Source organism: Oenanthe melanoleuca, chromosome 3 (genome assembly GCF_029582105.1).
Source record: "Oenanthe melanoleuca isolate GR-GAL-2019-014 chromosome 3, OMel1.0, whole genome shotgun sequence".
Taxonomy (NCBI): domain Eukaryota; kingdom Metazoa; phylum Chordata; class Aves; order Passeriformes; family Muscicapidae; genus Oenanthe; species Oenanthe melanoleuca.
Genome location: NC_079336.1, coordinates 64748612 through 64766716, shown reverse-complemented (window position 1 = coordinate 64766716; position 18105 = coordinate 64748612). Strand labels below are relative to the sequence as shown.

The 18105-nt window shown below is 40.5% G+C and overlaps 1 protein-coding gene across 2 annotated transcripts in view; it reads right to left on the bottom strand.

Annotated features, from left to right (window-relative positions):
* Positions 1-16836, bottom strand: part of GREM2 (gremlin 2, DAN family BMP antagonist) — a 38629-nt gene extending 21793 nt beyond the window's left edge. For both annotated transcript variants that reach the window (XM_056486930.1, XM_056486929.1), the window contains exon 1: positions 16506-16836. The gene's annotated coding sequence lies outside the window, so the exon portion shown is untranslated. The remainder of the gene's footprint in view (positions 1-16505) is intronic.
* Positions 16837-18105: the final 1269 nt, after the last annotated feature.

Genomic DNA, 18105 nt, shown 5'->3' with positions numbered 1-18105 from the left:
ATGTTAGATGAAATGGATCCTAACAAGCAGGAGAAGAGCCAGACAACTTCTCAAACTTCCTTTAATTCCCTTTTAATTAAATAGACATATATACATATATATGTAACATAAAACAACCATTATCCACCAAAGAACCATCTTTTTAATAGGCTGTGGAGTTTTTTTGCCTAGTTTTGTCATCTCTCTTCTTGTCTTCCTTGGCTTTTAGGCTTTGCTATCATTCTTTTTTTCTAAAGGGTCACCAAACCACTGCTCAAAGCCACCTTGGTGTTCTGTGATCTGCTAAATGTGAACCTAACAGGTTTATAATGAAGATACCATCAGAGGGTTTCAGAATTAAAGACTCAGTTTGACTTCCTTTGCTGCATGCAGATAACATAACTTTTGTGCAATGCTCCTCTGTTGGCAAAGGAGGTCTTCAAAGATTTTGAAGAACGTTTTGGCTTTTCCAAAATTTCATTTATTTAGAGGAAACATTTTCTTCTTTATTTTTTGAAGATGAATGTAAGTTATAAATCATTAGAAAATAAGTCAAGTTTCCTAAAAGATATTTAAATATGCATAAAACACACAGACACCATTTTACACATAAGGCTAATTTGGGCAAAGTTTTAAATCCTCTTTGAAGACAAATTTCAAGACAGAGGAGTCAAAACTGCTTAATTAGCCAGGGTGGTTAGATGAGAAGAGGGAAATACTGTGCCATGCACACTTTTTCCCCATGGTCCCTTCAGAGTCAGTGGCAGATGCACTGAACTAGAAGGCTGGCAATGGCACTGCTGCTGCTGCAGCACCAGCTGATGGAGCTGCCAAACTCCACAGCCAAAAACTGAACGGGACAGCTGAGTGGCCTCTTACCCAGAGCTCTCAGGATGACAGAACAGGCTGACAAACAACCACATCCTCAAAGATCTGAGGCCAACTGCAGAGGTCTGCACAGAAGAAAACATCTGTAATGTCCTCATGACAGCAAACACCCAAATTCCTCTCTATTTGTAATACCTGTAATTAACAGGTGTGGAATAGTTTGTCAACAGCTGTTATCATAAAGCTATGGCATTTGTCCTACAAGCACAGCAGTGCTCTGTGAAGCTGTACCCACTGTCCAACACTCCCTTTCCCACAGAGCATGATAAAGAAGATAATGAAATTGCCCTCAAACAGAAACTGAACACACACTGGAATAGAATTCAAGTTTCCCATCTGCCTCCTTTATCCTTCCAAAACTGATATAAGTTTTGAAATTTGATTTACTTACTGTTGCTAGTTCCATAAAATTAATACAGAGAGTAAAGGCATCTCCTTGACATTTTCCCTATGTGGAACTGCTTCCTTACCTAGATATAGTCTAATATTTCTGATTACTCTAAACAGGTGAGGTGACATTGCAGTGTGTGGCTTCCTGAAAGCCAGGAAAGAGTCATTCTCCCAACAGCAACCTACAATCCATATTATTTATTTCTTTACTATTACATTCTTATTATACACTGTTATTCAGTAACCAATATACTGCTATTTCTGAGAGAAGCCAGTTGTTGAGGTAGGTTTTTTATGCCAATGCTACATTTATACTCTCTTGTAACCCAATGCAAAGCTATGACCAAGTGGATATACATTTGTCCATATTCTAATAAAAAGTACATCCATCACTCATTGCCGAGGAATTATTGCAGAATTGAAACAAAAGGGAAGTTTAATTCAAGACAGAATCTTTAAAAAGATCAGTACAGCAGAGGATGAGAACATCCTGCAAGACTTCATGTGCTAGGCAATGCTGTAATGCTTTCTACCAACAAAAAGCTCCATACCTGCCCACTGTGTTCAGTAAGCTCAGGAAAAGAAAATATGGCAGATGGGAGGATTCTCTGCAAATATGTGATTTAAAATATTTCAGAGGCTTTATCTGACCAATACTGACTTCATTGAAGTGAATGAAAACAATTATTTTTATTTCAATAGGGACAATAATTTTACTCTGTGGAAATACCAGTACAAAATCCTTGAGATTTAAAATATATAGTCATTTAGATCAGGCAGTGATGTATCTTAAGGTAGACTTGATGATATTTGACACATTTCAGGCAGCACAAAAATGTACTACCATTAAAAATACTTGATCAGTTTGAAGTAGCCAGCAAATGCTTACAGATAAGTTATTTTGACAGCTGACTGATAGAAAAAAAATAATAAAAATGACACCAAAAAATGTTTAGGAAGTAATTTAAAACAACAGATTAACATTTCTGTTCTTAGAATATCTTGCAATTTTTGCAAGCAATAACATGCTGCACTTTTAGTTATTTTTTATATTTAAAATAATATTATAATTTTAATTAACTATTTTTCATCTAGCTATAAAGAGGAAAAAAATGGACAAGGGAAAACTCCACAGATTAATGTTTTCTGCCTAGTGTAAAACAGCAACTAAATCTCTCCTAGTAAATCCTAATTTAGGTTAGAGAAGCCCTTGGCTTTACAAGACAACCAATATTCCAAGAGGTTACCATAAAACATGGCTAAAAAGGTATCCCCAAAAGTGCCTGGACAACTTCTCTCTTTTTAAAGGCATCCAGTCCAATGAAGTCCTGTGAGTCAGAGGTAACCCAAACTTTCTGCTTTCTGATTTTTCTTGCTTATGCAAGTTAGTAAAGCTGCCTGGCAGGCTCACTTAGGACATCTGAGAATGGTTCAGTCTCCCATTAAATGCCTAAGAAGTTTGAGCCCACAAGAATTTAGTATCAACACACCACAGATAATTATCTACTAACATTTCTCTTTCCATGACCTTAGGTATAGGGACCTAGTAAGAACTGAATGGAAGACCACTGTGGGTAAAATACTGAAGTAAGTGAAGAAGGATAAAGAGCTGCAATACAAATTTTTCTGGGAAAACAGTAAAGAAATGAGGAATATTTTGTGGCACAAGTGCCATGCAATCCTAAAGCATAAATATATAAATATAATAGAAATAATCCTGTACTCCATTAATTTACACTTCTGGTTTGAACCAAATTTAGCCTAAGTTAAGGTTCACTTCAGAGATACCAGGCCAGCTGAAGAAACCAGAGGTATCAGATCATCTGAAGTCATGAGGTTCAGTTTCAGCAGTGGTGACACATAACTGTTTTTCTGAAGCTAATGGTAATTTTCCCACAATGTTTGCATTACTTGCTGGCTTCATAACACAAATGTCTTGTTTGGTAGCTCCCTGGCTGGAAGGACCTAGTTACTGCCAGTTGGCGGTACCAGGCAAATCATTTCAGCAAAGAATGGCTGATCCTAATCTCTTCTCATGCAAGGCTAATACAGTATCAGTGAAGAATTCAGTATCTGTATTCCTTTGTGTGCACAGCTCCCAACTGAACTTTGGACTTGTAAAATTGTTTGTTATATAGGACTTCCTCATCTTGAAGTAAAGTCATGTTCAGTGATCCTTAAAAGCATCTGGGAAATCCCACAGCCCCTGAAAAAGGCTCATCAGCTCTGAACTGTGACATTCTGGCTACTGGCACCAGGGGCCATTCCTTGACAGTAGAGGGGAGGGGGTAAAGTGTGTCTAGCTGTACTGTGGATCTAATTACACCTTCTTATAGCTCCAAAGATCTTACCACCTTTAGTTCCAGAGTGTAATTTAACCTATGCATTGAACCCTCATAGATCCTCCCCAGTCTGCAGTTGCACTTTTTTCCATGCAGACTGAAAATCTCAGCAGATGCATACAAAAATATTAAGCATTAAGCAGCATCTTGCAGCATTTCTTAATCTTTCTTCCACCTTTTTTTGCCCAAACACTTCTGCAGAAGCCTCCACTTATGAGATGCAGGGCTCTGTAAACACTCATTTCTTCAACATTATCTGAAGTTTAATAATTTCCCACTTTGGCACACTGACTTGTGTACACTTTAAGGCTAATTTCCCCAAGCTCCCTGTTGGCAGCACCCTGTTGCCCTACCTCTGGAATTCCTGATACCAGACATCTAATTTTTGTGTTCTTCAATAATCCTTAGGTGTTCTCAGAGTGATGTCTCTACTGAATTATTTTGGTTGCTCAGTTTCACATTTAAAAACCGGTGCTTTGGAAAACCATGACTTGCACTTCCATGATACTGTGCAGTTCACTCTACAGATCACTTCATTTTCTTTGGAAGCCACCTAGGCAGGTTACCACAAAGCAGTTTACCTATTAGCTCCTGCTTCTCTGCAAGATGTATTAATTTCAGACTGTCAGGCTAATCTATCTTCACATCTCCACATACTGAGCAAGGACCATGAAAAATTCTTAGCCTCTGTAATTTTAGGCAGAGGGAAACTTAAGCACTGGTAAGAAAAAGGTTTAAGGCAAGTTACCCAACAAGAAGTTTGGGGCTTCATGTTTACAAACTAGCACTCTAAGCATTGTTATTTGTAGAATTCCTTTGACCTTCTTAACAGGCCAGTCTTCTGCACAGTGAAAATAAGTGGGAAGGAAGAAGGCAAAGACTTCACATGCCACATAACTAAGCAGTGCCACAGGGGCCAGATACATTTATATTCTTCTTAAGTTCTTCTTAAGTTACTCAGAGATTGTGCTGAAATTTCCAAATAAAAGCAAAATGCACCTTTCATTAACTCATGCATTAACCAAGATTTTATAGCACGTCATACACATATGCAAGGTTGGGCTAACAGGTACACTTTAAGTAAAGAGTAAGCTGATATGAGAAGGTGACCGAGACAAAGAAGCAATGTCACTGCAATTCTGGCTTCTTGATTTTTTTTAGTGTAGCAAAATAACACAACCCTATGAGCAGCAAGGGAGAAAGAAAAAATGGCAAAATACTTAGCCTTCATCTCCCCACAGCCCAGCTATGCCCTGCAGAGCTGGCCTGTGAACAGGAGCAAGCAAGATCTACAAATGTGAAACCCTTCTTGCAGACACCAGTGATTGCTGTCCTCAGCACAGATTCAGCCAGCATTTGTCTTTCTCCCTTTTCTCCTGCACATTCCTCCTGCAGACCTCTGACAACTCTGCATCAGGGCAATAGTTGCATGCCACATGATGATCTGGAGAGAGACTGCTGTCTCCACATAGCATGGAGATGACTCAATAGTGACAAAGTAAATCATCCTTCAAAGATAAGTCAATAGTGAATAAGTAATAATAATAATAATAGTTAACATGCAATGAATACTTGTAAATGTTACCCAATATAAAATCTACTAGTGGTTAGACACGAGTCCCCTCACATATGCTAACCAAGGAAGTCTATGAAGGAATAAATCCCACTTGACTTCTCATGAAAAGCCTTAAAAACAGGAAGCTGTATGTATACACTCCTAGAAAAAGATTATACTCTGAAACTATTAGTTTACAGCCAGGTATCTTACTTAAAGATGCATCTTGTAAGCATTTCTTAGGAATCATGTTAAATTGCCATGTAAAAATACTTTCAAAAACAGTGAATGTGTGAGCAGAATAGTTTGCAATGGATAAAAAAAAATCCTAAAGCCACTTTAAAGAAGCCCAAAACACTTGATAAACCCACACACACTGTGAAGTCATAAACAGTCTGGAATTTAACTTCAGACCACTGAAAAGTTCAACTCACTTTTCATTTCTGTCACTATTTGCATTTTTCTTTTTTTTTCAGTTACATAAAAGCATTAATCTGTTTGGATTTTCTTCTTGAATGTACTTTTCAAGTTCTTATATAAATTTCTAGCGTGGCATGATATCTTTCCTATAAACTCTGTGAAGACATAGCTTATGATGTTTAAAACATTCTATTTAATTAAAAGAAATTAACAGTCCTCTTAAAATGTGCAAGCAGCACTTGTGTATTCTGAAATCCAGGCTGGAAGTATACATCCCTTAAATTTTCCTAACTTCTTGAATAAATAGATCCTTTGAGGTTTCCCAGATAAGATATATTTTAGATTACTTAAGCTACCCAAAGAATGCTTTTGCAAGCAGAGCTGAAAGTGCATTTATCTTGCTATAAATAAGGTGACTCTTAAAGAATGAAATTCAGAAGTGTTAATGTCAACCCTTCAGTGGACATATCTTTGATAGGTTAGCTCCATGTCTCAAAGTGCCTGAGCTAGTTTAACTCAAATTTGAAATCAATTCTGACCTTTACAACATATGCAAGTCAGGAAAAGCTGATCAAATAATTTCAGAATTAAATCATACAAGTTTTATCACAAAACCTAAGTAGGTACAAAACTGTTTAGAAAGTTTCCATTTAAATATTATGTTGACTCACAACTACCATAAAAATCAACAGAGTAAAAGGTATAATTGAAATGTCCAAGAAAAATCTATGTATGGAATAATTCAACTCATCAGAAGCAAATCCTCTCTTCCCTACTTTATAGCACTTGGGTTTAGATATGCTGCTTCAAAAGAGGAAAGTGTGAGGGCAATTAGCAACTTCAGTCTCTTTTTTTTTTTTTACTACAGTAAAAATATTTTTACAGGGATGGATGGTCTTGTGCAAACCATGGATAAAAACTTTGGATGTCCCAGGTTAGAAACACTACATCATGAAGGTAGCACAGCAATACAAACTGGGGTGAAATTCTCACTGTATAGTTAAAAGTCTTAGGTTTTTAAAGCAAAAAAGTATATTTGCATTGTCTTGAAGTAATACATTGTTCTCCTTCTCTGTGTGAGGAATTTAATCCAGTGTGTGCAAATTTGCATTAGAATTCACATCCTTATAGGCTCTCCAGAAAAACAAAACATTTAACTTTTTATATCTACACATAAGGTCATAGCTACCTCTTTTAGATACTACTAATATTTGCTTACATGCACATGTATCACACTGCAACAAGCAGTTAATAAGAGAAACATGTTAGCCTTTCATAATTTTTTAAAGTGCTCAGTAACAATAAGAGTTTTTACAGCTCATAAAGTGAACCATAAGGTTCTGTTCAAACAATGATAGCATTATACAATCACAGAATGGTTTGGGTTAAAAGGGAAATTTAAAGACCTGCCAGGCCAATCCTCCTGCCATGGGCAACAACATATTCCACTTGATCAGGTTGCTCAAAACCCCATCCAGCCTGGTCTTGAATATTTGCAGTGATGGGACATACACAGCTTCTCTGAGCAAACTGTTCCTGGACCTCACTGCTCCCACCAGCCCACCTCATTTCAGAAGATTTGGGATTCTGGTCTCTAGGCTGTCTCTTAAATAACAGCCTTATCTAAAGATTTTCCACACTTAGAAACTAAGCCTGCCTATCCAGACCCCTAAGGCCACCCAGTACTAACAGTGTTTTCAAGACATCATGCAAGCAGTCTGCACCTACCAGCCTCATCACTTAGAGGACAGACAGTGTTTTGAACACTTATGTCAACATTTGCAGCACACTTTCTGAGCCAGTTTTCCATATGTATTGATTGTACACCACTTCAGACAGGCCAGAGGGCACAAAGAAAGGCTGGAACAGAATTTAGACACAGCCTAATGGCCAGAAGCAGAATCAAGGGCAGGATGATCCTTTTAGTTTATAAGTTTAGACCTATGCATTGCTAAAGTGATGCCACATGGGCATAGCTGTAGGCAGAAGATATGGATCCAAAACATGGATACTCTCTGGACCATTAATACTTTGTGATGCTTTTGGCAGGGAGAGTTATAGAGTTCATTTTCCTGACAGTAGCTGGTATATGGCTGTTTTGGATATGACAGTGTTGATAAAGTTTTATTTATTGCCAAGCAGCCCTTTCATGGCATCAACACCTTTTCTGCTTCTGCTTCTGCTTCTGATCTGACCCCACTAGAAGGTAGGCTGGAGATGAACAAGAAGTGGGGGGACACACCATGACAGCTGACTCCACCTCACACATGGGATATTCAAGACCATATGGTGACATGGTAGGAGAACTGTTTGCAGTGATGGCATTTGCCTTGCAAACTGCACATGGTGGAGCCCTGCTTTCCTGGGGATGGTTGAACACCTGCCTGCACATGGGAAAGCACAGCATTAGCTCTTCAAACTCTCTTTTTTTTACACATTCAGATAAAGTAACAGCTTAAGTCAATCATGTTTGACTGCTGTCCAATTATTTATATGAGTAAATGAAGCTGGAGTCTGAGAGGGGAGATGAACTGGCAATGTCTGTAGAGCCTTGAGGTACAATTTGTCCATAATGGGGAAGCACTCTGATTGCAGCCTGTCTATCTATGTGGACAAAGCTAAGCACAGGAGTCAAAACAGGCAATACTCTGGTTTACCTAATGACAGAGATTTCTTCCATCTGCAGGTGAACCTGCTGAGGACAGATCTGCAGAAGAGCTCACCCCAGCTGTGGCCTGAAGCCCTGGAGTGGCCAGCAAAGTTACATACACAGCAGTCTGCCCTGAGACAGGAAACCCTTGGTAGGGGCTTCATACCTCTCCATTTGCAGTTCTACTGCCTGAACCAATCACCTAAAACCAGAATAAAATTTCCCATGGTTCCTGGAAGCCTCGGAGACTCCACAACATGTGGGACTGTACTACAGTCATGGTTATAATGGAAAGGCACGGCCCTTAATGAAATGATAACTCAGCTGGCATGGAAAGGTCATCTCCACTGAATCCACAGACCTTTAAAGACCATTTGTGGGGAGAGGAACGCAGGAGAAATGAGATTATTCCTCCACAGCTTGCACAAATTACATCAGACTTTAATATCTGAACAGGTTAGGAGCTCACATTCATATCTTACATCACCAAGAAAAGGAATTAATATTTTGGGGTGACTTCTGAGTAGCATACAAATCCATAAATTTCACACAAAGAGCGATCCTTGCTTTTCAGGCTTGTTTCTAAGAAATTTCATAGTTGAGAGGAGTGTGGAAATTAACTAATTTCCTTAATCGCCTATTTATCAAATAAATATATTACCATACACAGCATGAACAGCTAACCAATAGTGACTTCATCCTGCAGTTCCTACTAATTACCAACACATGGTGGGAATAATCCATTGGCCTTTCGTGGTGCTCAGAAGCACACAGTGAGTACCTGCCCACTTTAGCAAGAGATCTGACATTTCAGAGGTGATGAAGACATTTACAATAGTAGCTTATGTATCACCATGTGCTCATACATCCCCCTCTACTCCTAGTATTTCCCAGAAGATTTCCTGTATGCATTTCATAGCAAAATTACTTCTTTCTGTTTTACTGATTTGTAAGTAGTACTTGTGACCATGTAAAAATGACCTCAACTCAAACTTAGGAATGAAAAGTCATCCCTGTGGCCTTCTCTTTCTCCAGAATTCACCCTCTAGTTGAAACATTGGCCAAGGCACAAATAAAAAAAGTTAGTAAATATGAGACTGGACAGCCATTGCTTCTCAAGAGTAAAGTCTGCCAATGCCAGATATGGATCCAGAGATATTGCTGGTTTTTACCTCTTCCTTTTCCAAGGAGCTACACCCTTGTCTAGCTTGCTCAAAGTCTGAAAATTGCTGTTTATGACTGTGGCTGTAATAGCTGACCTAACCAGAAGTGCCAGGAATCAAACCACAGTCTTTGGAAAGCAACAGGATCCATAAGATACAGACTCCTTATTTTGAGAGACTATGCTATGAGATTCCCAATCCTAAGCCACACGAGATGGCTATGCCAGGACAACAGTTCAGATTCCACAAATCACATCCATATTGGTAAGTTTTTTTAGCGTCTGGTGTTCTTTTAAATGGACACCAAATCTGTTTGGCGGAGAGAGTCTGAGCTGCTAAATAAATAGTGATAAATTTCCTAATACTACTGGGCAGAGTGTTCCTGCAAGTACAACGTGTGTTTATCAGTTTCCCACTGAGCTAGCGTTGACTTTCAAATTTCCTTTAATCTTATTATAGTAAACATAGTACAGCTCTCTGGCAAACAAGAGGAACATTCTTCCTGTAATATCATATGCTTCTTTTAAAGAAACCTTAGAGATGTCCAGAAAATAATTAGGCTCAACTTGGAATAACACAATAAACTTGTTTCCAAAGAAACGAGTTTCACAAAATATTATATTTTTGGACTGAAAAAAAACATAGCTATTTTTATAAAGAGAAGACTGGCAAATTCTGATAGGTACTCAAAATAATGTTTGCATGTATCACATTTTTAAAGCCAGCTATTGAAACACCAACAGAAAAATATTTTTCTAGTTGGAAGCAGTCTACCTGAATCGAAGGAAAAAGCAATCGGAATTCTGGATTAAGAATTCAGAAAATAGGAGGCTTTACTTTGTGAAGGAGCTTTTGCAATGCTCCTTCAAGAAGAAAGAATATCAAGTCCAGACAATTTTTAAAAAAATTAGATAAAGAAAACAAAATGGGATCTATTATGGTACAGTTTGTATTTAAAGCCTCTTTTCATTTTAGAGGAATGTACAGTAGACAAAGGTGGGATTTGTCTTACAGTTCAAAAAAAAAACCAAAAATCTAGGCTGATTTGTTGAATAACTTTATGTAAGTGACTGAAGGGACTTTGGGAACCTGAAAGCAAGACAGTTTCAAGTGACATATACTAGCTCAATTTCCAATTGAGTGCATTTGTCTTGTTTCCTTCAGGATTTCTATAGAAAAGGGATCACTACAAATATATATATACACATATAAAAAAAAATGGAACACAATGGTGCTATTTTCAGGTATCTTCTGTGATTTTTGAATAAAAGAATTAATATTCCTAATAATCATAATAAGTTTCTGTGACATTTGAATCTTCAGCTTCAGCTACAGTTAAGAAGCCACACATTCTGATCTATGACTTTACCAAAGGCTCAGCTTCAGTAAGGAATGGAAGTATTAAAGAGATAGATGAACAATCTTCCCCTGCCTACATGGAATCCAAGATGCTTAGACTTAGTCTGAAGACTGACTACTTACAAACTGAAACAATCTCAACAAAAGCTGCTCTCACTGAAGAATCAGGCAAAGTTTCCATGGACATCATTAATGAAGACTATAGACCAAAGTCAACAAACATGCTTAGTATAACTCCATTGTGTGCAGTAATCTGAAAGGTGTCAGCCAGAGAACTATTTAAATCAAAACACAAGCGATAGCCATCTCTCTCTTTATTAGAAGACTTTACTGGATGCATCCATTAAGTCATGTAACATGTTCACATATTCCCATCCTCATTGCCTGTCAGCCTCCTCTTGTTCCTCACAAAAGGACACTGAGCTCCAAATTATGTTGACAGAACAAGAACAAACGATAGATGGATCATAACAAAGAACATGCCTAGAGCAAGGATGTCTGATATCTGAGAGCTTCCTTTTGGATGTTTTCCTTTTGGATAGAAGCTCTGACCCACTATTTATACCCCTATCCCAAGCTCTCCCACATATTTTTAAATGACAACTTTCTAGATGTTATCTTAATGGAGACTGGCCAGATTTATGGGCAGGATCTTGCTTAACTCTAAGCCAAGCTAGTGTTTTGGCCTAACTGGAAATGAGATTAGGTCTGAGATTTGCACCAGGGAAAAAACCTGCGGTTCCATGCCAGAAATGGTCATGGAGAATTTTTACAATGCTGTTTGTTTTCTTCTTAGCACTACTGTATAATATCAGTCTATTTGAGCATTATCATAACAGCACTCAAGTAGGGTAATAGGATAGATGAGACATGGCTGGAATCCACAACAGAACTGCATGTAAACGGAGACAGACAGCTAATTCACATCTAGACCAGCTCAACACAGTTTTCCAACTCCACAAAGTGTTTGTACAACACAAGGTCAACAAGGCGTTCTGCATGAGCTGTACAAGTGTTGTTTCCAAGTTTTAAGAGAAGTTAAAAATTCAGGAAATTTTCAAGATTTATTGCGTTAAATCCACAGTCTGATGTTGCATTTGTGCACTGCCCATCACACTCAATAAAAACTGGTTCCAAAATGAAATTTGGAGGGTAAATAATACATTTTCCTTTCACAGTGTACTTTGCTTCTCCCACTTCCTTAACACAAAATAGACAGAAACAAAAGCTTTATCAGTCTTTCTCTACTTGAATGTATCACAGTTTTAATTTCCTCAAGTTTCATTATTATGGTTTCTGAAAATACTTCCTAAGCAACAATTATTTTAAACCTGCCAGGAATAAGAGATAAATATACCCTTTTTCTTTCTCTAACAGTCTTGCAATAAAGACAGTAACACGTATATTTCTATCTACAACCCATGTTTACAGTATAACCAATTCTATATGGCAGCACGAAAAACTGACCTTAGTAAAATCCCCTTAATTTTATGGCTAATCTAAAATACACCATTATAACTCTTAGAGATATTATCTGAACAGCAACAAAGAACAAAATATTCAGAATGTCATAGATAAGTATGGTTAAGCATAGAAGAAAAAAAAGTTAAAAGTAGGTGCTGTAAGACGACTTTTTGAGAAAGACAGGTTACAACTGAAGTTGCCATGATTGTATCACACCAGATATTGAAAGATGGATTGCCCTCTGTTCTAATGTCCTGGAGCGAGACAGATTTTTATGGTCTGCTTCCCTTTCTGAAACAGGCCTCAAAAATCTTCTTAAAATTGATAATAAAAGGCTTAATGCATTGAGAACAAGAAATACCATGGTTTCAAGTGACATATCATCATCTACACAACTCATGTTAAATCTATACTTCATCCACAGAGAAGCTATGCATTGAAATAAGACTTGGAGTAGAGAACTTCTAGCAAGAGAAATATAGTCATGTGAGAGGGAAACGCTCTCTTGTTTTTTACTTCCTATTGTTTCGCATAGCACAACATTTTCTGCAGTCTAAAAGCAGTCTTGGAGCAGTGATCCAGGACAAGAAGAGTATTTGTATCAAGCATGCTATGCACATGCAATCCTACCATTTCCATCATGATCCAATGGAAATGTATGTAAAACTGAAGAGGTGGTAAGAAATTCATTGCTCCAATAATATATTTTTAAGTAAGAAATGCTTTCATAAGAGAGATAACCATTTATAATTAACAGAATAATTTTTCAGTTTAAAATCAATTTTTCCCAAATAAGCAAACTAAAGAAAAACATGAAACTCTAAGAAGCCAGCCAAATCACCAAAAAAGAGAGAGTGGAAATATTTTCCTTTTATAGTGAAAACTGCAGAAAAAAGGTTTAACATGTTTTAATGAAGCTTGAAGTTTCAAGTGGATGTTTCTAAACATCTTCCCTTAAACACTGCCCCCTGCCTGAGGCAACTAGACTCCAGGATCAGAGCATGATTCTCATCATGTGCTGGAAGCCAGGAATAACCCCTCAGGCGGGATCTCCTCCCAAGCGATGCCTCTGCTGCCCTGTGGGAGATGCAGCCGGCCACGATGCTGCACCGAGGGAACACAGCGAAGCATTTCTAAATGAGTTTCAAAGTATCAAGTCAGCATTGCTCACCACTCCCAAACACAATGAGGAATACAAACAGCCTTATGGACCTTTATATGGGATATGGCCGGTGACCGGCGAACAACCGTGAAGAACCAGCGGTCCCTTCCTAAATGCAACTTCTGTGGCCACACCCAGCACACAAGCACAAGGCTACACTATCCGAAGTTCCCACTCAAAAAGCTAATCTGCTATCACATGCCAGAATAGGGAAAAAAAAAATTAGCCATCTTCATTTAGAACTGAAGAGATCTCAGCAGGACAGCCCCGGCTGGTTGCAGAGCTGTGCTCTCCAGCTGAGCCAGGAGTTTTTTGGTAAGATACCTGAGCAATGGTGCAAGAAGCAGGGAGTAGCCCACATCCCTGGGAAAGACAGCTAGTATGGGCTCCAGAATGCGTGGTAGCTCAGCAAAAGCATGCTGCAAATGGACCAGGTCTACTGCAGCAGCTAGCACAGCCCAACAGGAACTGACAGGCACAGCACAACATTCCGGCACAGAAGACATTGTATGCATTTTATAGGGTTTTACTTCAGGCTAGAGCTGGTCCTATGGATCATATTTCCAGCAACAACTCCAACATGTCTTTTAGTTTAGATTCATCTTAAAGGAATCCAACTGGCTCACCATGAGGAGGAGATGGATAGTAAGTGGAACAACTGAAGGATGGGCATCAAAAGCCCACTCCTGACATGAACCACAACACTATAAATGCACAACCACACCAGAGAGCGTCTGTGAGCAGAGGGAATGTCTTCTTTGTGCTACTCTTTAAGATACTCTTCAGATGTCAGTAAGTCTGCACAGTAGTTTGAACCAGTCAATTCTTACTCAGTAACTTGGAGCTGCTCGTTGAAACTATTCTAACTCTAGATCAGAAATTGGTAAATACCACTGTACCAATCCCAAATTGGAATTTATCAGTTTCTGATGAGTGGGTTAGAATTATTACATTATTTTAGCAATAATGTTAGAATAAACTACTTACCAGACATATTAAACAAAACTCAAACAGGACTATTTATTACAAAAGATGATCTGGATCTCTGAGATTTGCACTTTCATAGACATTAACAAATGGTGACTGAAACCCAGCATTTTCCAATTTATTGATGCAGTTCAGTGGGTACTTCAGATATTAATTTTTACCCTCACCTGGTACTATGAAAAGGAACAAAGATCTCCATAGTTAAATTCTTCAACTTTTCATACATTTGTTCTATTCCCCACTGAAAGTCAGGCACAGTCTATTTGAAAGGTTAAAAAAAGAATACATTTCAGCTGAACAAATCAGCTCTAAGTCTTGGGTTAGCGGCATTTATTTTGTGTTACTCCTGTGGAGGTCTTACTTATGCTTTTCACTGACACATCTTTCACTTATTTATACTGCAGTGGAAGACTGAGCAAAACCTGCTGCTAGCAGACACTCCTCCTGCCCGCACACAAGAGCTCTGCCTGAACAGTGGGCTACAAGGAAGGTGAGAAGGCAAAATCCTACTTGCTAAGTTTCTCGCTCATCCTACAACAGAGATTTTGCAAACAAGTTCTCTCTTCTCAGCTGCACAGTGATCACAAATGTTTAGAACTTAGGACTTCACTTGGATGACAGCAGGACCATGCAACAAAAGTGAGAGAGAGACCACTTGCTCAGAGCCTGGACACTGTCACAGCACCCTCACGTCCTGGCTCTCCACGGAGGCACACTGCTGTTCCACACGGTTACTTTTTTGAAGCAATTTTTTAAAATCTTAGGCTATTACTCTTCTTCAATTTTTGCAAGTAATGAAGAAAGACCAGCCTGAGAAGCAGGAACCAAGTTTTGCAAGTGAAGCATCTGCATTAAAATACATCAAGCATTATAAGCAAATACTTCAGGCTGTGCGCACTTGAAGTTCAAGAAACAATCTAATCCCTTAAGGAAACACAGCATCTGTATTGCACTGCCACGGGTGGGAACATAAGATTCTGAAGTGCTTGCTGATTTCACCCCGGTTTAGCAAGAAATAGCCTTGGAGCAGCCTGATAACCAACTTCCTAACTGGGGCTCTGACATTGCTTGGTCTTGCACCTGCTGCTTCATGACTGTCGAGAGGGCTGTAGGATTCATAACCTGGGGCTTTTTCTCAGGGAATCTCTATCGCTGGGCTGAAGCTCACCTGACTCTACTCATTGGAATTTAATTCTGTTTATTTCTCTTCTTTCAGAGAAAAAAAAAAATTAAAAAAACAAAAAGAGGTTTAACTTGTTATGAGCTGTTAATTTTGTCCTCAAAAATGCACCAGAAGTTATATAACCACTTTCACAATAGCATGCTAAAAATAAGAGCTATTCAGCCAAATGCCACTGCAATTTTTTTTATAAGACCTGTGTCTCCAATTCTGCAAGACCTGTGGAAGCACAAGTATTTCCTTAACTTTAGCAGAAAGTCAGTCAGCAGCTCCCTGTGAGAGACATGGGTTTGTATAATCCTCAAGTTCAAGGTAAAAAAAAAAAAAAAAAAAAGCGTCTGTATACACACACGTATATTTCCAAGTCATGACTTAAAGTAATGCTATTCGCTCTTGGAGCTGATCCCTCGTGGGGTTTCATAATCACAAACCATCATTAACCCAAAGCAAAGAAAGAAAGGTACAAAGGGGCACAGGTTTCAAGCACGAGCTAATTTTTTTCCTGATTTGTATTCCTTTTTCCTTCGGGAGGGAGCGTGGGGACCTGGCCATCCAGGTGCCTTCCCGGGGCGCTCGGAGCAAGGCAGCCGGAGCTCGGCGCCGCTCCCGCTGCTCCCGCTCCGCGCCCTGCGAGCGCCCCGCGGGCGCCGAGCGCTCGGACGCGCCGCTGCCCCGAGCCGAGCCGAGCCGGGCCGAGCCGAGCCGAGCCGGGCCGAGCCGAGCCGGGCCGAGCCGAGCCGGGCCGGGCCGAGCCGAGCCGGGCTGCACCGGGCGGGCAGGGGGCGAGGGACGGAGCTGCGGGACGGGGCTGCGGGCGGCCCCGCGCTGTCACCGCCACCGCGGGCCCCGCCGCCTGTCCCCGGAGGGGCGGTAGGAGGACAGGGGAGAAGGAGGAGGAGGAGGAGGAAGGGAGCGAGCCGGCCGCCAGAGGAGCGGTGCCGGGTCAGGGCGCTGGGCGCCCCATACCTGCAGGGAGGCGGGGAAGGGTCCGTCCGGCGGCTATAGATCCCAAGGGGCGATGAAGCGCGGTGGCGGTCGCCGCCCTGTGCCGCTGGTGCCGGTGGTGCGAAGCCCCGGGCGGCTGCAGATGCCCATAGGCGCTCGCTGGGGCCGGCGGTGCGCGGAGCGGGCGAGGCGGCCGTGCCGGTCCCGACGGCTGCGGGGAGCGCGGCACTGGCTCGGCGCAGCCACTGCCCGGGGAGAGGATCAAGGCCCCGCTTTCGATTGGCTCCGGTGGCCAAACAGCTCACACCGGCCTGCCCGCCGCCGCCTCCCGCCCGCCTCCCCTCCGCGCCCCACGCGCGCCGCTCCGCTCCCGCGCTCCTCCCCGCGCCCGCCGCCCGCCCGACCTGCCGCGCCCGCCGGCTCCGCTCCTGCCCCCGCGCCCTCCCTCCCCAAAACCTCCAATCCCGGGCCCTTTGTTTATGGAGGGACATTCTCACCGTGGGTCTGACAAAACGCCCTCCTTCCCTCCGCATCTTCCTCCGTGGGCTGAGGGACCCGCGACTTGAAGCGTTCATGTCATTTCGTGTCATGCTCAATATTCAGACACGTTTGTTCTCTGAACATTTAAAAAAATATCCCTAGCTAGTAAAATTAAAAGCATGCAGTGCTTGATCACCTGAGGGCTAAATCTGAGGTAGGACAAAGCATTCTTTGCCTGAGTTGAGTTTGCTTTCCTTGCGCTGTTTGGGCTCCTAGCCCCAGCTGGGTTAACTACACGTCAAATCTTGGCATGCACAAAAAATAGAAGCAGGATGCCTCCTCGCCCTGAATCTCAGGTTATTCACTCTCAGCGGCTGTGGCTGTCATTCCTTGGTGCATCTTTGGTGTTGGTATTCCTTTTGCTCAGGATGACTTAAGGGACCTGTGGAAAAGTATTCTCCCTCCTGCAGATGTGCTGTAATCTTAAGGCAGATATTAGACCTGTCTTCTGGGCAAAATGGCAAGCCTTTGGTTTGACCCTCTCTTTAAACAATATAACCAGATAAATACGTCTTGTGGGTTTTCTCAGTGCAGGAAGATGTTGTAATATTTCCAGTAAGCATGCTGGCAAAATTGCTTATTAAAGTTAGGGAGAACAAAATGATGAGTTATAACAGATGCACTGTTAATTAATTCAATGACCTGCATTTAACTGATGGTGTTGAATTAGGCACCATCTACGCCTGTTGGTACATCAGATGCTATTAAAACTCACTGTTTATCCAAATTTGGCAGATTGAAGCATTTGAAACAGAGAATGGAGTTGCAGAGATACCTTTGCGTGACACCAGTATGTACATTTTTAATGGTGACATCTCCATAACATTTTAAATTTATTCTGTATTTAAATATTTTTTTCCTACAAAATGGCATATTATCTTTCATTCCCTATAAAGCATGCATACTTTCGTCTGTTTGGGGCATACAGAACTAGTTAAGAATGGTTTTGTTTGTATTTTGTACAGGCAAAAGTCAGAAAAATAAAAATAGAAATATTGAGAAATATATAAACCCAGACGTATTTAGAAATATCCATACTTGGAGTATAATCCATCCCTCATTTTAAAAGCTCTAGTAGCAA